Consider the following 22,311-nt stretch of genomic DNA (forward strand, 5'->3'; position numbering starts at 1 on the left):
AACATATCAGAAATAAGTTTCACACAATGCTTCTGTGTAGTTTTTATTTGAAGATATTATTTTTCCCAATATAGGCCTCTTAGCGCTCAGAATGTCCAATTGCAGTTTCCACAGAAAGAGTGTTTCAGAAAGGCTCAATCAAAAGTAAGGTTCAACTCTGTTAGTTGAATGCACAGAACAGAAAAAAGTTTCATACAATGTTTCTGTGTAGTTTATATTTGAACGTATTCTTTTTTCCACTATTACCCACTTAGCGCTACGAATGTCCAGTTGCATTTTCTACAGACAGAGTGTTTCAAAACTGCTCAATCAAAAGTATGGTTTAACTCTGTTAGCTGAATGCTCAGATCAGAAAGAAGTTTCACAGAATGCTTCTGTGTAGTTTATATTTGAATATATTCCTTTTTCCACTACTACTCTCTTAGCGCTCCAAATGTCCAGTTGCATTTTCTACAGAAAGAGTGTTCAGATCTGCTCAATGAAAAGTATGGTTTAACTCTGTTAGCTGAATGCACAGATCAGAAAGAAGTTTCACAGAATGTTTCTGTGTAGTTAATATTTGGAGACATTCCTTTTTCCACTATTACCCTCTTAGCGCTCCGAATCTCCACTTGCATTTTCTACAGAAAGAGTGTTTCAGAACGGCTCAATCAAAACTAAGGTTCAACTCTTTTAGTTGAACGAACAGAACAGAAAGAAGTTTCAAACAATTCTTCTGTGTAGTTTTTATTTGTAGACATTCTTTTTCCCAATATAGGCCTCTTAGCGCTCAGAATGTCCAATTGCAGTTTCTACAGAAAGAGTGTTTCAGAACGGCTCAATCAAAAGTAAGGTTGAACTCTGTTAGTTGAATGCACAGAACAGAAAGAAGTTTCATACAATGCTTCTGTGTAGTTTATATTTGAACATATTCTTTTTTCCACTATTACCCACTTATCGCTACGAATGTCCAGTTGCATTTTCTACAGACAGAGTGTTTCAAAACTGCTCAATCAAAAGTATGGTTTAACTCTGTTAGCTGAATGCTCAGATCAGAAAGAAGTTTCACAGAATGCTTCTGTGTAGTTTATATTTGAATATATTCCTTTTTCCACTACTACGCTCTTAGCGCTCCAAATGTCCAGTTGCATTTTCTACAGAAAGAGTGTTCAGATCTGCTCAATCAAAAGTATGGTTTAACTCTGTTAGCTGAATGCACAGATCAGAAAGAAGTTTCACCGAATGATTCTGTGTAGTTTATATTTGAAGACATTCCTTTTTCCACTATTACCCTCTTAGCGCTCTGAATCTCCACTTGCATTTTCTACAAAAAGAGTGTTTCATAACTGCTCAATCAAAAATATGTTTTATCTCTGTTAACTGAATTTACAGATCAGAAATAAGTTTCACAGAATGCATCTGTGTAGTTTTTATTTGAAGATATTCTTTTTCCCAATGTAGGCCTCTTAGCGCTTATCATGTCCAATTGCAGTTTCTACAGAAAGAGTGTTTCAGAATGGCTCAATCAAAAGTAAGGTTCAACTCTGTTAGTTGAATGCACAGAACAGAAAGAATTTTCACAGAATGCTACTGTGTAGTTTATATTTGAATATATTCCTTTTTCCACTATTACCCTCTTAGCGCTCCGAATGTCCACTTGCGTTTTCTACAGAAAGAGTGTTCAGAACTGCACAACAAAAGTATGGTTTAACTCTGTTAGCTTAATGAACATATCAGAAATAAGTTTCACACAATGCTTCTGTGTAGTTTTTATTTGAAGATATTATTTTTCCCAATAGAGGCCTCTTAGCGCTCAGAATGTCCAATTGCAGTTTCTACAGAAAGAGTGTTTCAGAAAGGCTCAATCAAAAGTAAGGTTCAACTCTGTTAGTTGAATGCACAGAACAGAAAGAAGTTTCATACAATGCTTCTGTGTAGTTTATATTTGAACATATTCTTTTTTCCACTATTACCCACTTAGCGCTACGAATGTCCAGTTGCATTTTCTACAGACCGAGTGTTTCAAAACTGCTCAATCAAAAGTATGGTTTAACTCTGTTAGCTGAATGCTCAGATCAGAAAGAAGTTTCAGAGAATGTTTCTGTGTAGTTTATATTTGAATATATTCCTTTTTCCACTACTACTCTCTTAGCGCTCCAAATGTCCAGTTGCCTTTTCTACAGAAAGAGTGTTCAGATCTGCTCAATCAAAAGTATGGTTTAACTCTGTTAGCTGAATGCACAGATCAGAAAGAAGTTTCACAGAATGATTCTGTGTAGTTTATATTTGGAGACATTCCTTTTTCCACTATTACCCTCTTAGCGCTCCGAATCTCCACTTGCATTTTCTACAGAAAGAGTTTTTCAGAATGGCTCAATCAAAACTAAGGTTCAACTCTTTTAGTTGAACGAACAGAACAGAAAGGAGTTTCACACAATTCTTCTGTGTAGTTTTTATTTGTAGACATTCTTTTTCCCAATATAGGCCTCTTAGCGCTCAGAATGTCCAATTGCAGTTTCTACAGAAAGAGTGTTTCAGAACGGCTCAATCAAAAGTAAGGTTCAACTCTGTTAGTTGAATGCACAGAACAGAAAGAAGTTTCATACAATGCTTCTGTGTAGTTTATATTTGAACATATTCTTTTTCCCACTATTACCCACTTAGCGCTATGAATGTCCAGTTGCATTTTCTACAGACAGAGTGTTTCAAAACTGCTCAATCAAAAGTATGGTTTAACTCTGTTAGCTGAATGCTCAGATCAGAAAGAAGTTTCACAGAATTCTTCTGTGTAGTTTATATTTGAATATATTCCTTTTTCCACTACTACGCTCTTAGCGCTCCAAATGTCCAGTTGCATTTTCTACAGAAAGAGTGTTCAGATCTGCTCAATCAAAAGTATGGTTTAACTCCGTTAGCTGAATGCACAGATCAGAAAGAAGTTTCACCGAATGATTCCGTGTAGTTTATATTTGAAGACATTCCTTTTTCCACTATTACCTTCTTAGCGCTCCGAATCTCCACTTGCATTTTCTACAAAAAGAGTGTTTCATAACTGCTCAATCAAAAATATGTTTTATCTCTGTTAACTGAATTTACAGATCAGAAATAAGTTTCACAGAATGCATCTGTGTAGTTTTTATTTGAAGATATTCTTTTTTCCAATGTAGGCCTCTTAGCGCTTAGCATATCCAAATGCAGTTTCTACAGAAAGAGTGTTTCAGAACGGCTCAATCAAAAGTAAGGTTCAACTCTGTTAGTTGAATGCACCGAACAGAAAGGATTTTCACAGAATGCTACTGTGTAGTTTATATTTGAATATATTCCTTTTTCCACTATTACCCTCTTAGCGCTCCGAATGTCCACTTGCATTTTCTACAGAAAGAGTGTTCAGACCTGCGCAATCAAAAGTATGGTTTATCTCTGTTAGCTTAATGAACATATCAGAACTAAGTTTCACACAATGCTTCTGTGTAGTTTTTATTTGAAGATATTATTTTTCCCAATATAGGCCTCTTAGCGCTCAGAATGTCCAATTGCAGTTTCTACAGAAAGAGTGTTTCAGAAAGGCTCAATCAAAAGTAAGGTTCAACTCTGTTAGTTGAATGCACAGAACAGAAAGAAGTTTCATACAATGCTTCTGTGTAGTTTATATTTGAACATATTCTTTTTTCCACTATTACCCACTTAGCGCTAGGAATGTCCTGTTGCATTTTCTACAGACAGAGTGTTTCAAATCTGCTCAATCAAAAGTATGGTTTAACTCTGTTAGCTGAATGCTCAGATCAGAAAGAAGTTTCACAGAATGCTTCTGTGTAGTTTATATTTGAATATATTCCTTTTTCCACTACTACCCTCTTAGCGCTCCAAATGTCCAGTTGCATTTTCTACAGAAAGAGTGTTCAGATCAGCTCAATCAAAAGTATGGTTTAACTCTGTTAGCTGAATGCACAGATCAGAAAGAAGTTTCACAGAATGATTCTGTGTAGTTTATATTTGGAGACATTCCTTTTTCCACTATTACCCTCTTAGCGCTCCGAATCTCCACTTGCATTTTCTACAGAAAGAGTGTTTCAGAACGGCTCAATCAAAACTAAGGTTCAACTCTTTTAGTTGAACGAACAGAACAGAAAGAAGTTTCACACAGTTCTTCTGTGTAGTTTTTATTTGTAGACATTCTTTTTCCCAATATAGGCCTCTTAGCGCTCAGATTGTCCAATTGCAGTTTCTACAGAAAGAGTGTTTCAGAACGGCTCAATCAAAAGTAAGGTTCAACTCTGTTAGTTGAATGCATAGAACAGAAAGTATTTTCACAGAATGCTACTGTGTAGTTTATATTTGAATATATTCCTTTTTCCACTATTACCCTATTAGCGCTCCGAATGTCCACTTGCATTTTCTACAGAAAGAGTGTCCAGAACTGCGCCATCAAAAGTATGGTTTAACTCTGTTAGCTTAATGAACATATCAGAAATAACTTTCACAAAATGCTTCTGTGTACTTTTTATTTGAAGATATTATTTTTCCCAATAGAGGCCTCTTAGCCCTCAGAATGTCCAATTGCAGTTTCTACAGAAAGAGTGTTTCAGAAAGGCTCAATCAATAGTAAGGTTCAACTCTGTTAGTTGAATGCACAGAACAGAAAGAAGTTTCATACAATGCTTCTGTGTAGTTTATATTTGAACATATTCTTTTTTCCACTATTACCCACTTAGCGCTACGAATGTCCAGTTCCATTTTCTACAGACAGAGTGTTTCAAAACTGCTCAATCAAAAGTATGGTTTAACTCTGTTAGCTGAATGCTCAGATCAGAAAGAAGTTTCACAGAATGCTTCTGTGTAGTTTATATTTGAATATATTCCTTTTTCCACTACTACTCTCTTAGCGCTCCAAATGTCCAGTTGCCTTTTCTACAGAAAGAGTGTTCAGATCTGCTCAATCAAAAGTATGGTTTAACTCTGTTAGCTGAATGCACAGATCAGAAAGAAGTTTCTCAGAATGATTCTGTGTAGTTTATATTTGGAGACATTCCTTTTTCCACTATTACCCTCTTAGCGCTCTGAATCTCCACTTGCATTTTCTACAAAAAGAGTGTTTCATAACTGCTCAATCAAAAATATATTTTATCTCTGTTAACTGAATTTACAGATCAGAAATAAGTTTCACAGAATGCATCTGTGTAGTTTTTATTTGAAGATATTCTTTTTCCCAATGTAGGCCTCTTAGCGCTTTGCATGTCCAATTGCAGTTTCTACAGAAAGAGTGTTTCAGAACGGCTCAATCAAAAGTAAGGTTCAACTCTGTTAGTTGAATGCACAGAACAGAAAGAATTTTCACAGAATGCTACTGTGTAGTTTATATTTGAATATATTCCTTTTTCCACTATTACCCTCTTAGCGCTCCGAATGTCCACTTGCATTTTCTACAGAAAGAGTGTTCAGAACTGCACAATCAAAAGTATGGTTTAACTCTGTTAGCTTAATGAACATATCAGAAATAAGTTTCACACAATGCTTCTGTGTAGTTTTTATTTGAAGATATTATTTTTCCCAATATAGGCCTCTTAGCGCTCAGAATGTCCAATTGCAGTTTCTACAGAAAGAGTGTTTCAGAAAGGCTCAATCAAACGTAAGGTTCAACTCTGTTAGTTGAATGCACAGAACAGAAAGAAGTTTCATACAATGCTTCTGTGTAGTTTATATTTGAACATATTCTTTTTTCCACTATTACCCACTTAGCGCTACGAATGTCCAGTTGCATTTTCTACAGACAGAGTGTTTCAAAACTGCTCAATCAAAAGTATGGTTTAACTCTGTTAGCTGAATGCTCAGATCAGAAAGAAGTTTCACAGAATGCTTCTGTGTAGTTTATATTTGAATATATTCCTTTTTCCACTACTACTCTCTTAGCGCTCCAAATGTCCAGTTGCATTTTCTACAGAAAGAGTGTTCAGATCTGCTCAATCAAAAGTATGGTTTAACTCTGTTAGCTGAATGCACAGATCAGAAAGAAGTTTCACAGAATGATTCTGTGTAGTTTATATTTGGAGACATTCCTTTTTCCACTATTACCCTCTTAGCGCTCCGAATCTCCACTTGCATTTTCTACAGAAAGAGTTTTTCAGAACGGCTCAATCACAACTAAGGTTCAACTCTTTTAGTTGAACGAACAGAACAGAAAGGAGTTTCACACAATTCTTCTGTGTAGTTTTTATTTGTAGACATTCTTTTTCCCAATATAGGCCTCTTAGCGCTCAGAATGTCCAATTGCAGTTTCTACAGAAAGAGTGTTTCAGAACGGCTCAATCAAAAGTAAGGTTCAACTCTGTTAGTTGAATGCACAGAACAGAAAGAAGTTTCATACAATGCTTCTGTGTAGTTTATATTTGAACATATTCTTTTTCCCACTATTACCCACTTAGCGCTATGAATGTCCAGTTGCATTTTCTACAGACAGAGTGTTTCAAAACTGCTCAATCAAAAGTATGGTTTAATTCTGTTAGCTGAATGCTCAGATCAGAAAGAAGTTTCACAGAATGCTTCTGTGTAGTTTATATTTGAATATATTCCTTTTTCCACTACTACTCTCTTAGCGCTCCAAATGTCCAGTTGCCTTTTCTACAGAAAGAGTGTTCAGATCTGCTCAATCAAAAGTATGGTTTAACTCTGTTAGCTGAATGCACAGATCAGAAAGAAGTTTCTCAGAATGATTCTGTGTAGTTTATATTTGGAGACATTCCTTTTTCCACTATTACCCTCTTAGCGCTCTGAATCTCCACTTGCATTTTCTACAAAAAGAGTGTTTCATAACTGCTCAATCAAAAATATATTTTATCTCTGTTAACTGAATTTACAGATCAGAAATAAGTTTCACAGAATGCATCTGTGTAGTTTTTATTTGAAGATATTCTTTTTCCCAATGTAGGCCTCTTAGCGCTTTGCATGTCCAATTGCAGTTTCTACAGAAAGAGTGTTTCAGAACGGCTCAATCAAAAGTAAGGTTCAACTCTGTTAGTTGAATGCACAGAACAGAAAGAATTTTCACAGAATGCTACTGTGTAGTTTATATTTGAATATATTCCTTTTTCCACTATTACCCTCTTAGCGCTCCGAATGTCCACTTGCATTTTCTACAGAAAGAGTGTTCAGAACTGCACAATCAAAAGTATGGTTTAACTCTGTTAGCTTAATGAACATATCAGAAATAAGTTTCACACAATGCTTCTGTGTAGTTTTTATTTGAAGATATTATTTTTCCCAATATAGGCCTCTTAGCGCTCAGAATGTCCAATTGCAGTTTCTACAGAAAGAGTGTTTCAGAAAGGCTCAATCAAACGTAAGGTTCAACTCTGTTAGTTGAATGCACAGAACAGAAAGAAGTTTCATACAATGCTTCTGTGTAGTTTATATTTGAACATATTCTTTTTTCCACTATTACCCACTTAGCGCTACGAATGTCCAGTTGCATTTTCTACAGACAGAGTGTTTCAAAACTGCTCAATCAAAAGTATGGTTTAACTCTGTTAGCTGAATGCTCAGATCAGAAAGAAGTTTCACAGAATGCTTCTGTGTAGTTTATATTTGAATATATTCCTTTTTCCACTACTACTCTCTTAGCGCTCCAAATGTCCAGTTGCATTTTCTACAGAAAGAGTGTTCAGATCTGCTCAATCAAAAGTATGGTTTAACTCTGTTAGCTGAATGCACAGATCAGAAAGGAGTTTCACAGAATGATTCTGTGTAGTTTATATTTGGAGACATTCCTTTTTCCACTATTACCCTCTTAGCGCTCCGAATCTCCACTTGCATTTTCTACAGAAAGAGTTTTTCAGAACGGCTCAATCACAACTAAGGTTCAACTCTTTTAGTTGAACGAACAGAACCGAAAGGAGTTTCACACAATTCTTCTGTGTAGTTTTTATTTGTAGACATTCTTTTTCCCAATATAGGCCTCTTAGCGCTCAGAATGTCCAATTGCAGTTTCTACAGAAAGAGTGTTTCAGAACGGCTCAATCAAAAGTAAGGTTCAACTCTGTTAGTTGAATGCACAGAACAGAAAGAAGTTTCATACAATGCTTCTGTGTAGTTTATATTTGAACATATTCTTTTTCCCACTATTACCCACTTAGCGCTATGAATGTCCAGTTGCATTTTCTACAGACAGAGTGTTTCAAAACTGCTCAATCAAAAGTATGGTTTAATTCTGTTAGCTGAATGCTCAGATCAGAAAGAAGTTTCACAGAATGCTTCTGTGTAGTTTATATTTGAATATATTCCTTTTTCCACTTTACGCTCTTAGCGCTCCAATTGTCCAGTTGCATTTTCTACAGAAAGAGTGTTCAGATCTGCTCAATCAAAAGTATGGTTTAACTCTGTTAGCTGAATGCACAGATCAGAAAGAAGTTTCACAGAATGATTCTGTGTAGTTTATATTTCAAGACATTCCTTTTTCCACTATTACCCTCTTAGCGCTCCGAATCTCCACTTGCATTTTCTACAGAAAGAGTGTTTCAGAACGGCTCAATCAAAACTAAGGTTCAACTCTTTTAGTTGAACAAACAGAACAGAAAGAAGTTTCACACAATTCTTCTGTGTAGTTTTTATTTGTAGACATTCTTTTTCCCAATATAGGCCTCTTAGCGCTCAGAATGTCCACTTGCAGTTTCTACAGAAAGAGTGTTTCAGAACGGCTCAATCAAAAGTAAGGTTCAACTCTGTTAGTTGAATGCACAGAACAGAAAGAAGTTTCATACAAGGCTTCTGTGTAGTTTATATTTGAACATATTCTTTTTTCCACTATTACCCACTTAGCGCTACGAATGTCCAGTTGCATTTTCTACAGACAGAGTGTTTCAAAACTGCTCAATCAAAAGTATGGTTTAACTCTGTTAGCTGAATGCTCAGATCAGAAAGAAGTTTCACAGAATGCTTCTGTGTAGTTTATATTTGAATATATTCCTTTTTCCACTACTACGCTCTTAGCGCTCCAAATGTCCAGTTGCATTTTCTACAGAAAGAGTGTTCAGATCTGCTCAATCAAAAGTATGGTTTAACTCTGTTAGCTGAATGCACAGATCAGAAAGAAGTTTCACCGAATGATTCCGTGTAGTTTATATTTGAAGACATTCCTTTTTCCACTATTACCCTCTTAGCGCTCCGAATCTCCACTTGCATTTCCTACAAAAAGTGTGTTTCATAACTGCTCAATCAAAAATATGTTTTATCTCTGTTAACTGAATTTACAGATCAGAAATAAGTTTCACAGAATGCATCTGTGTAGTTTTTATTTGAAGATATTCTTTTTCCCAATGTAGGCCTCTTAGCGCTTAGCATGTCCAATTGGAGTTTCTACAGAAAGAGTGTTTCAGAACGGCTCAATCAAAAGTAAGGTTCAACTCTGTTAGTTGAATGCATAGAACAGAAAGTATTTTCACAGAATGATACTGTGTAGTTTATATTTGAATATATTCCTTTTTCCACTATTACCCTATTAGCGCTCCGAATGTCCACTTGCATTTTCTACAGAAAGAGTGTTCAGAACTGCGCCATCAAAAGTATGGTTTAACTCTGTTAGCTTAATGAACATATCAGAAATAACTTTCACAAAATGCTTCTGTGTACTTTTTATTTGGAGATATTATTTTTCCCAATATAGGCCTCCTAGCGCTCAGAATGTCCAATTGCAGTTTCTACAGAAAGAGTGTTTCAGAACGGCTCAATCAAAAGTAAGGTTCAACTCTGTTAGTTGAATGCACAGAACAGAAAGAAGTTTCATACAATGCTTCTGTGTAGTTTATATTTGAACATATTCTTTTTTCCACTATTACCCACTTAGCGCTACGAATGTCCAGTTGCATTTTCTACAGACAGAGTGTTTCAAAACTGCTCAATCAAAAGTATGGTTTAACTCTGTTAGCTGAATGCTCAGATCAGAAAGAAGTTTCACAGAATGCTTCTGTGTAGTTTATATTTGAATATATTCCTTTTTCCAATACTACGCTCTTAGCGCTCCAATTGTCCAGTTGCATTTTCTACAGAAAGAGTGTTCAGATCTGCTCAATCAAAAGTATGGTTTAACTCTGTTAGCTGAATGCACAGATCAGAAAGAATTTTCACCGAATGATTCCGTGTAGTTTATATTTGAAGACATTGCTTTTTCCACTATTACCCTCTTAGCGCTCCGAATCTCCACTTGCATTTTCTACAAAAAGAGTGTTTCATAACTGCTCAATCAAAAATATGTTTTATCTCTGTTAACTGAATTTACAGATCAGAAATAAGTTTCACAGAATGCATCTGTGTAGTTTTTATTTGAAGATATTCTTTTTCCCAATGTAGGCCTCTTAGCGCTTTGCATGTCCAATTGCAGTTTCTACAGAAAGAGTGTTTCAGAACGGCTCAATCAAAAGTAAGGTTCAACTCTGTTAGTTGAATGCACAGAACAGAAAGAATTTTCACAGAATGCTACTGTGTAGTTTATATTTGAATATATTCCTTTTTCCACTATTACCCTCTTTGCGCTCCGAATGTCCACTTGCGTTTTCTACAGAAAGAGTGTTCAGAACTGCACAATCAAAAGTATGGTTTAACTCTGTTAGCTTAATGAACATATCAGAAATAAGTTTCACACAATGCTTCTGTGTAGTTTTTATTTGAAGATATTATTTTTCCCAATATAGGCCTCTTAGCACTCAGAATGTCCAATTGCAGTTTCTACAGAAAGAGTGTTTCAGAAAGGCTCAATCAAAAGTAAGGTTCAACTCTGTTAGTTGAATGCACAGAACAGAAAGAAGTTTCATACAATGCTTCTGTGTAGTTTATATTTGAACATATTCTTTTTTCCACTATTACCCACTTAGCGCTACGAATGTCCAGTTGCATTTTCTACAGACAGAGTGTTTCAAAACTGCTCAATCAAAAGTATGGTTTAACTCTGTTAGCTGAATGCTCAGATCAGAAAGAAGTTTCACAGAATGCTTCTGTGTAGTTTATATTTGAATATATTCCTTTTTCCACTACTACTCTCTTAGCGCTCCAAATGTCCAGTTGCATTTTCTACAGAAAGAGTGTTCAGATCTGCTCAATCAAAAGTATGGTTTAACTCTGTTAGCTGAATGCACAGATCAGAAAGAAGTTTCACAGAATGATTCTGTGTAGTTTATATTTGGAGACATTCCTTTTTCCACTATTACCCTCTTAGCGCTCCGAATCTCCACTTGCATTTTCTACAGAAAGAGTTTTTCAGAACGGCTCAATCACAACTAAGGTTCAACTCTTTTAGTTGAACGAACAGAACAGAAAGGAGTTTCACACAATTCTTCTGTGTAGTTTTTATTTGTAGACATTCTTTTTCCCAATATAGGCCTCTTAGCGCTCAGAATGTCCAATTGCAGTTTCTACAGAAAGAGTGTTTCAGAATGGCTAAATCAAAAGTAAGGTTCAACTCTGTTAGTTGAATGCACAGAACAGAAAGAAGTTTCATACAATGCTTCTGTGTAGTTTATATTTGCACATATTCTTTTTCCCACTATTACCCACTTAGCGCTATGAATGTCCAGTTGCATTTTCTACAGACAGAGTGTTTCAAAACTGCTCAATCAAAAGTATGGTTTAATTCTGTTAGCTGAATGCTCAGATCAGAAAGAAGTTTCACAGAATTCTTCTGTGTAGTTTATATTTGAATATATTCCTTTTTCCACTACTACACTCTTAGCGCTCCAAATGTCCAGTTGCATTTTCTACAGAAAGAGTGTTCAGATCTGCTCAATCAAAAGTATGGTTTAACTCTGTTAGCTGAATGCACAGATCAGAAAGAAGTTTCACCGAATGATTCTGTGTAGTTTATATTTGGAGACATTCCTTTTTCCACTATTACCCTCTTAGCGCTCCGAATCTCCACTTGCATTTTCTACAAAAAGAGTGTTTCATAACTGCTCAATCAAAAATATGTTTTATCTCTGTTAACTGAATTTACAGATCAGAAATAAGTTTCACAGAATGCATCTGTGTAGTTTTTATTTGAAGATATTCTTTTTCCCAATGTAGGCCTCTTAGCGCTTTGCATGTCCAATTGCAGTTTCTACAGAAAGAGTGTTTCAGAACGGCTCAATCAAAAGTAAGGTTCAACTCTGTTAGTTGAATGCACAGAACAGAAAGAATTTTCACAGAATGCTACTGTGTAGTTTATATTTGAATATATTCCCTTTTCCACTATTACCCTATTAGCGCTCCGAATGTCCACTTGCATTTTCTACAGAAAGAGTGTTCAGAACTGCGCAATCAAAAGTATGGTTTAACTCTGTTAGCTTAATGAACATATCAGAAATAAGTTTCACAAAATGCTTCTGTGTACTTTTTATTTGAAGATATTATTTTTCCCAATATAGGCCTCTTAGCTCTCAGAATATCCAATTGCAGTTTCTACAGAAAGAGTGTTTCAGAAAGGCTCAATCAAAAGTAAGGTTCAACTCTGTTCGTTGAATGCACAGAACAGAAAGAAGTTTCATACAATGCTTCTGTGTAGTTTATATTTGAACATATTCTTTTTTCCACTATTACCCACTTAGCGCTACGAATGTCCAGTTGCATTTTCTACAGACAGAGTGTTTCAAATCTGCTCAATCAAAAGTATGGTTTAACTCTGTTAGCTGAATGCTCAGATCAGAAAGAAGTTTCACAGAATGCTTCTGTGTAGTTTATATTTGAATATATTCCTTTTTCCACTTTACGCTCTTAGCGCTCCAATTGTCCAGTTGCATTTTCTACAGAAAGAGTGTTCAGATCTGCTCAATCAAAAGTATGGTTTAACTCTGTTAGCTGAATGCACAGATCAGAAAGAAGTTTCACAGAATGATTCTGTGTAGTTTATATTTCAAGACATTCCTTTTTCCACTATTAACCTCTTAGCGCTCCGAATCTCCACTTGCATTTTCTACAGAAAGAGTGTTTCAGAACGGCTCAATCAAAACTAAGGTTCAACTCTTTTAGTTGAACAAACAGAACAGAAAGAAGTTTCACACAATTCTTCTGTGTAGTTTTTATTTGTAGACATTCTTTTTCCCAATATAGGCCTCTTAGCGCTCAGAATGTCCAATTGCAGTTTCTACAGAAAGAGTGTTTCAGAACGGCTCAATCAAAAGTAAGTTTCAACTCTGTTAGTTGAATGCACAGAACAGAAAGAAGTTTCATACAAGGCTTCTGTGTAGTTTATATTTGAACATATTCTTTTTTCCACTATTACCCACTTAGCGCTACGAATGTCCAGTTGCATTTTCTACAGACAGAGTGTTTCAAAACTGCTCAATCAAAAGTATGGTTTAACTCTGTTAGCTGAATGCTCAGATCAGAAAGAAGTTTCACAGAATGCTTCTGTGTAGTTTATATTTGAATATATTCCTTTTTACACTACTACGCTCTTAGCGCTCCAAAGGTCCAGTTGCATTTTCTACAGAAAGAGTGTTCAGATCTGCTCAATCAAAAGTATGGTTTAACTCTGTTAGCTGAATGCACAGATCAGAAAGAAGTTTCACCGAATGATTCTGTGTAGTTTATATTTGAAGACATTCCTTTTTCCACTATTACCCTCTTAGCGCTCTGAATCTCCACTTGCATTTTCTACAAAAAGAGTGTTTCATAACTGCTCAATCAAAAATATGTTTTATCTCTGTTAACTGAATTTACAGATCAGAAATAAGTTTCACAGAATGCATCTGTGTAGTTTTTATTTGAAGATATTCTTTTTCCCAATGTAGGCCTCTTAGCGCTTATCATGTCCAATTGCAGTTTCTACAGAAAGAGTGTTTCAGAACGGCTCAATCAAAAGTAAGGTTCAACTCTGTTAGTTGAATGCACAGAACAGAAAGAATTTTCACAGAATGCTACTGTGTAGTTTATATTTGAATATATTCCTTTTTCCACTATTACCCTCTTAGCGCTCCGAATGTCCACTTGCGTTTTCTACAGAAAGAGTGTTCAGAACTGCACAACAAAAGTATGGTTTAACTCTGTTAGCTTAATGAACATATCAGAAATAAGTTTCACACAATGCTTCTGTGTAGTTTTTATTTGAAGATATTATTTTTCCCAATAGAGGCCTCTTAGCGCTCAGAATGTCCAATTGCAGTTTCTACAGAAAGAGTGTTTCAGAAAGGCTCAATCAAAAGTAAGGTTCAACTCTGTTAGTTGAATGCACAGAACAGAAAGAAGTTTCATACAATGCTTCTGTGTAGTTTATATTTGAACATATTCTTTTTTCCACTATTACCCACTTAGCGCTACGAATGTCCAGTTGCATTTTCTACAGACAGAGTGTTTCAAAACTGCTCAATCAAAAGTATGGTTTAACTCTGTTAGCTGAATGCTCAGATCAGAAAGAAGTTTCACAGAATGTTTCTGTGTAGTTTATATTTGAATATATTCCTTTTTCCACTACTACTCTCTTAGCGCTCCAAATGTCCAGTTGCCTTTTCTACAGAAAGAGTGTTCAGATCTGCTCAATCAAAAGTATGGTTTAACTCTGTTAGCTGAATGCACAGATCAGAAAGAAGTTTCACAGAATGATTCTGTGTAGTTTATATTTGGAGACATTCCTTTTTCCACTATTACCCTCTTAGCGCTCCGAATCTCCACTTGCATTTTCTACAGAAATAGTTTTTCAGAATGGCTCAATCAAAACTAAGGTTCAACTCTTTTAGTTGAACGAACAGAACAGAAAGAAGTTTCACACAGTTCTTCTGTGTAGTTTTTATTTGTAGACATTCTTTTTCCCAATATAGGCCTCTTAGCGCTCAGATTGTCCAATTGCAGTTTCTACAGAAAGAGTGTTTCAGAACGGCTCAATCAAAAGTAAGGTTCAACTCTGTTAGTTGAATGCATAGAACAGAAAGTATTTTCACAGAATGCTACTGTGTAGTTTATATTTGAATATATTCCTTTTTCCACTATTACCCTATTAGCGCTCCGAATGTCCACTTGCATTTTCTACAGAAAGAGTGTTCAGAACTGCGCCTTCAAAAGTATGGTTTAACTCTGTTAGCTTAATGAACATATCAGAAATAACTTTCACAAAATGGTTCTGTGTACTTTTTATTTGAAGATATTATTTTTCCCAATATAGGCCTCTTAGCGCTCAGAATGTCCAATTGCAGTTTCTACAGAAAGAGTGTTTCAGAACGGCTCAATCAAAAGTAAGGTTCAACTCTGTTAGTTGAATGCACAGAACAGAAAGAAGTTTCATACAATGCTTCTGTGTAGTTTATATTTGAACATATTCTTTTTTCCACTATTACCCACTTAGCGCTACGAATGTCCAGTTGCATTTTCTACAGACAGAGTGTTTCAAAACTGCTCAATCAAAAGTATGGTTTAACTCTGTTAGCTGAATGCTCAGATCAGAAAGAAGTTTCACAGAATGCTTCTGTGTAGTTTATATTTGAATATATTCCTTTTTCCAATACTACGCTCTTAGCGCTCCAATTGTCCAGTTGCATTTTCTACAGAAAGAGTGTTCAGATCTGCTCAATCAAAAGTATGGTTTAACTCTGTTAGCTGAATGCACAGATCAGAAAGAATTTTCACCGAATGATTCCGTGTAGTTTATATTTGAAGACATTGCTTTTTCCACTATTACCCTCTTAGCGCTCCGAATCTCCACTTGCATTTTCTACAAAAAGAGTGTTTCATAACTGCTCAATCAAAAATATATTTTATCTCTGTTAACTGAATTTAAAGATCAGAAATAAGTTTCACAGAATGCATCTGTGTAGTTTTTATTTGAAGATATTCTTTTTCCCAATGTAGGCCTCTTAGCGCTTAGCATGTCCAATTGGAGTTTCTACAGAAAGAGTGTTTCAGAACGGCTCAATCAAAAGTAAGGTTCAACTCTGTTAGTTGAATGCACAGAACAGAAAGAATTTTCACAGAATGCTACTGTGTAGTTTATATTTGAATATATTCCTTTTTCCACTATTACCCTCTTAGCGCTCCGAATGTCCACTTGCATTTTCTACAGAAAGAGTGTTCAGACCTGCGCAATCAAAAGTATGGTTTATCTCTGTTAGCTTAATGAACATATCAGAACTAAGTTTCACACAATGCTTCTGTGTAGTTTTTATTTGAAGATATTATTTTTCCCAATATAGGCCTCTTAGCGCTCAGAATGTCCAATTGCAGTTTCTACAGAAAGAGTGTTTCAGAAAGGCTCAATCAAAAGTAAGGTTCAACTCAGTTAGTTGAATGCACAGAACAGAAAGAAGTTTCATACAATGCTTCTGTGTAGTTTATATTTGAACATATTCTTTTTTCCACTATTACCCACTTAGCGCTAGGAATGTCCTGTTGCATTTTCTACAGACAGAGTGTTTCAAATCTGCTCAATCAAAAGTATGGTTTAACTCTGTTAGCTGAATGCTCAGATCAGAAAGAAGTTTCACAGAATGCTTCTGTGTAGTTTATATTTGAATATATTCCTTTTTCCACTACTACCCTCTTAGCGCTCCAAATGTCCAGTTGCATTTTCTACAGAAAGAGTGTTCAGATCAGCTCAATCAAAAGTATGGTTTAACTCTGTTAGCTGAATGCACAGATCAGAAAGAAGTTTCACAGAATGATTCTTTGTAGTTTATATTTGGAGACATTCCTTTTTCCACTATTACCCTCTTAGCGCTCCGAATCTCCACTTGCATTTTCTACAGAAAGAGTGTTTCAGAACGGCTCAATCAAAACTAAGGTTCAACTCTTTTAGTTGAACGAACAGAACAGAAAGAAGTTTCACACAGTTCTTCTGTGTAGTTTTTATTTGTAGACATTCTTTTTCCCAATATAGGCCTCTTAGCGCTCAGATTGTCCAATTGCAGTTTCTACAGAAAGAGTGTTTCAGAACGGCTCAATCAAAAGTAAGGTTCAAATCTGTTAGTTGAATGCATAGAACAGAAAGTATTTTCACAGAATGCTACTGTGTAGTTTATATTTGAATATATTCCTTTTTCCACTATTACCCTATTAGCGCTCCGAATGTCCACTTGCATTTTCTACAGAAAGAGTGTTCAGAACTGCGCCATCAAAAGTATGGTTTAACTCTGTTAGCTTAATGAACATATCAGAAATAACTTTCACAAAATGGTTCTGTGTACTTTTTATTTGAAGATATTATTTTTCCCAATATAGGCCTCTTAGCGCTCAGAATGTCCAATTGCAGTTTCTACAGAAAGAGTGTTTCAGAACGGCTCAATCAAAAGTAAGGTTCAACTCTGTTAGTTGAATGCACAGAACAGAAAGAAGTTTCATACAATGCTTCTGTGTAGTTTATATTTGAACATATTCTTTTTTCCACTATTACCCACTTAGCGCTACGAATGTCCAGTTGCATTTTCTACAGACAGAGTGTTTCAAAACTGCTCAATCAAAAGTATGGTTTAACTCTGTTAGCTGAATGCTCAGATCAGAAAGAAGTTTCACAGAATGCTTCTGTGTAGTTTATATTTGAATATATTACATTTTCCACTAATACGCTCTTAGCGCTCCAAATGTCCAGTTGCATTTTCTACAGAAAGAGTGTTCAGATCTGCTCAATGAAAAGTATGGTTTAACTCTGTTAGCTGAATGCACAGATCAGAAAGAAGTTTCACCGAATGATTCCGTGTAGTTTATATTTGAAGACATTCCTTTTTCCACTATTACCCTCTTAGCGCTCCGAATCTCCACTTGCATTTTCTACAAAAAGAGTGTTTCATAACTGCTCAATCAAAAATATGTTTTATCTCTGTTAACTGAATTTACAGATCAGAAATAAGTTTCACAGAATGCATCTGTGTAGTTTTTATTTGAAGATATTCTTTTTCCCAATGTAGGCCTCTTAGCGCTTAGCATGTCCAATTGCAGTTTCTACAGAAAGAGTGTTTCAGAACGGCTCAATCAAAAGTAAGGTTCAACTCTGTTAGTTGAATGCACAGAACAGAAAGAATTTTCACAGAATGCTACTGTGTAGTTTATATTTGAATATATTCCTTTTTCCACTATTACCCTCTTAGCGCTCCGAATGTCCACTTGCATTTTCTACAGAAAGAGTGTTCAGAACTGCGCAATCAAAAGTATGGTTTAACTCTGTTAGCTTAATGAACATATCAGAAATAAGTTTCACACAATGCTTCTGTGTAGTTTTTATTTGAAGATATTATTTTTCCCAATAGAGGCCTCTTAGCGCTCAGAATGTCCAATTGCAGTTTCCACAGAAAGAGTGTTTCAGAAAGGCTCAATCAAAAGTAAGGTTCAACTCTGTTAGTTGAATGCACAGAACAGAAAGTAGTTTCATACAATGCTTCTGTGTAGTTTATATTTGAACATATTCTTTTTTCCACTATTACCCACTTAGCGCTACGAATGTCCAGTTGCATTTTCTACAGACAGAGTGTTTCAAAACTGCTCAATCAAAAGGATGGTTTAACTCTGTTAGCTGAATGCTCAGATCAGAAAGAAGTTTCACAGAATGCTTCTGTGTAGTTTATATTTGAATATATTCCTTTTTCCACTACTACTCTCTTAGCGCTCCAAATGTCCAGTTGCATTTTCTACAGAAAGAGTGTTCAGATCTGCTCAATCAAAAGTATGGTTTAACTCTGTTAGCTGAATGCACAGATCAGAAAGAAGTTTCACAGTATGATTCTGTGTAGTTTATATTTGGAGACATTCCTTTTTCCACTATTACCCTCTTAGCGCTCCGAATCTCCACTTGCATTTTCTACAGAAAGAGTGTTTCAGAACGGCTCAATCAAAACTAAGGTTCAACTCTTTTAGTTGAACGAACAGAACAGAAAGAAGTTTCAAACAATTCTTCTGTGTAGTTTTTATTTCTAGACATTCTTTTTCCCAATATAGGCCTCTTAGCGCTCAGAATGTCCAATTGCAGTTTCTACAGAAAGAGTGTTTCAGAACGGCTCAATCAAAAGTAAGGTTCAACTCTGTTAGTTGAATGCACAGAACAGAAAGAAGTTTCATACAATGCTTCTGTGTAGTTTATATTTGAACATATTCTTTTTTCCACTATTACCCACTTAGCGCTACGAATGTCCAGATGCAGTTTCTACAGACAGAGTGTTTCAAAACTGCTCAATCAAAAGTATGGTTTAACTCTGTTAGCTGAATGCTCAGATCAGAAAGAATTTTCACAGAATGCTTCTGTGTAGTTTATATTTGAATATATTCCTTTTTACACTACTACGCTCTTAGCGCTCCAAATGTCCAGTTGCATTTTCTACAGAAAGAGTGTTCAGATCTGCTCAATCAAAAGTATGGTTTAACTCTGTTAGCTGAATGCACAGATCAGAAAGAAGTTTCACCGAATGATTCTGTGTAGTTTATATTTGAAGACATTCCTTTTTCCACTATTACCCTCTTAGCGCTCTGAATCTCCACTTGCATTTTCTACAAAAAGAGTGTTTCATAACTGCTCAATCAAAAATATGTTTTATCTCTGTTAACTGAATTTACAGATCAGAAATAAGTTTCACAGAATGCATCTGTGTAGTTTTTATTTGAAGATATTCTTTTTCCCAATGTAGGCCTCTTAGCGCTTATCATGTCCAATTGCAGTTTCTACAGAAAGAGTGTTTCAGAACGGCTCAATCAAAAGTAAGGTTCAACTCTGTTAGTTGAATGCACAGAACAGAAAGAATTTTCACAGAATGCTACTGTGTAGTTTATATTTGAATATATTCCTTTTTCCACTATTACCCTCTTAGCGCTCCGAATGTCCACTTGCGTTTTCTACAGAAAGAGTGTTCAGAACTGCACAACAAAAGTATGGTTTAACTCTGTTAGCTTAATGAACATATCAGAAATAAGGTTCACACAATGCTTCTGTGTAGTTTTTATTTGAAGATATTATTTTTCCCAATAGAGGCCTCTTAGCGCTCAGAATGTCCAATTGCAGTTTCTACACAAAGAGTGTTTCAGAAAGGCTCAATCAAAAGTAAGGTTCAACTCTGTTAGTTGAATGCACAGAACAGAAAGAAGTTTCATACAATGCTTCTGTGTAGTTTATATTTGAACATATTCTTTTTTCCACTATTACCCACTTAGCGCTACGAATGTCCAGTTGCATTTTCTACAGACAGAGTGTTTCAAAACTGCTCAATCAAAAGTATGGTTTAACTCTGTTAGCTGAATGCTCAGATCAGAAAGAAGTTTCACAGAATTCTTCTGTGTAGTTTATATTTGAATATATTCCTTTTTCCACTACTACGCTCTTAGCGCTCCAAATGTCCAGTTGCATTTTCTACAGAAAGAGTGTTCAGATCTGCTCAATCAAAAGTATGGTTTAACTCCGTTAGCTGAATGCACAGATCAGAAAGAAGTTTCACCGAATGATTCCGTGTAGTTTATATTTGAAGACATTCCTTTTTCCACTATTACCCTCTTAGCGCTCCGAATCTCCACTTGCATTTTCTACAAAAAGAGTGTTTCATAACTGCTCAATCAAAAATATGTTTTATCTCTGTTAACTGAATTTACAGATCAGAAATAAGTTTCACAGAATGCATCTGTGTAGTTTTTATTTGAAGATATTCTTTTTTCCAATGTAGGCCTCTTAGCGCTTAGCATGTCCAAATGCAGTTTCTACAGAAAGAGTGTTTCAGAACGGCTCAATCAAAAGTAAGGTTCAACTCTGTTAGTTGAATGCACCGAACAGAAAGGATTTTCACAGAATGCTACTGTGTAGTTTATATTTGAATATATTCCTTTTTCCACTATTACCCTCTTAGCGCTCCGAATGTCCACTTGCATTTTCTACAGAAAGAGTGTTCAGACCTGCGCAATCAAAAGTATGGTTTATCTCTGTTACCTTAATGAACATATCAGAACTAAGTTTCACACAATGCTTCTGTGTAGTTTTTATTTGAAGATATTATTTTTCCCAATATAGGCCTCTTAGCGCTCAGAATGTCCAATTGTAGTTTCTACAGAAAGAGTGTTTCAGAAAGACTCAATCAAAAGTAAGGTTCAACTCTGTTAGTTGAATGCACAGAACAGAAAGAAGTTTCATACAATGCTTCTGTGTAGTTTATATTTGAACATATTCTTTTTTCCACTATTACCCACTTAGCGCTAGGAATGTCCTGTTGCATTTTCTACAGACAGAGTGTTTCAAATCTGCTCAATCAAAAGTATGGTTTAAATCTGTTAGCTGAATGCTCAGATCAGAAAGAAGTTTCACAGAATGCTTCTGTGTAGTTTATATTTGAATATATTCCTTTTTCCACTACTACCCTCTTAGCGCTCCAAATGTCCAGTTGCATTTTCTACAGAAAGAGTGTTCAGATCAGCTCAATCAAAAGTATGGTTTAACTCTGTTAGCTGAATGCACAGATCAGAAAGAAGTTTCACAGAATGATTCTGTGTAGTTTATATTTGGAGACATTCCTTTTTCCACTATTACCCTCTTAGCGCTCCGAATCTCCACTTGCATTTTCTACAGAAAGAGTGTTTCAGAACGGCTCAATCAAAACTAAGGTTCAACTCTTTTAGTTGAACGAACAGAACAGAAAGAAGTTTCACACAGTTCTTCTGTGTAGTTTTTATTTGTAGACATTCTTTTTCCCAATATAGGCCTCTTAGCGCTCAGATTGTCCAATTGCAGTTTCTACAGAAAGAGTGTTTCAGAACGGCTCAATCAAAAGTAAGGTTCAACTCTGTTAGTTGAATGCATAGAACAGAAAGTATTTTCACAGAATGCTACTGTGTAGTTTATATTTGAATATATTCCTTTTTCCACTATTACCCTATTAGCGCTCCGAATGTCCACTTGCATTTTCTACAGAAAGAGTGTTCAGAACTGCGCCATCAAAAGTATGGTTTAACTCTGTTAGCTTAATGAACATATCAGAAATAACTTTCACAAAATGCTTCTGTGTACTTTTTATTTGAAGATATTATTTTTCCCAATATAGGCCTCTTAGCGCTCAGAATGTCCAATTGCAGTTTCTACAGAAAGAGTGTTTCAGAACGGCTCAATCAAAAGTAAGGTTCAACTCTGTTAGTTGAATGCACAGAACAGAAAGAAGTTTCATACAATGCTTCTGTGTAGTTTATATTTGAACATATTCTTTTTTCCACTATTACCCACTTAGCGCTACGAATGTCCAGTTGCATTTTCTACAGACAGAGTGTTTCAAAACTGCTCAATCAAAAGTATGGTTTAACTCTGTTAGCTGAATGCTCAGATCAGAAAGAAGTTTCACAGAATGCTTCTGTGTAGTTTATATTTGAATATATTCCTTTTTCCAATACTACGCTCTTAGCGCTCCAATTGTCCAGTTGCATTTTCTACAGAAAGAGTGTTCA

This window comes from Symphalangus syndactylus, chromosome 3, assembly GCF_028878055.3.
Source record: "Symphalangus syndactylus isolate Jambi chromosome 3, NHGRI_mSymSyn1-v2.1_pri, whole genome shotgun sequence".
Taxonomy (NCBI): domain Eukaryota; kingdom Metazoa; phylum Chordata; class Mammalia; order Primates; family Hylobatidae; genus Symphalangus; species Symphalangus syndactylus.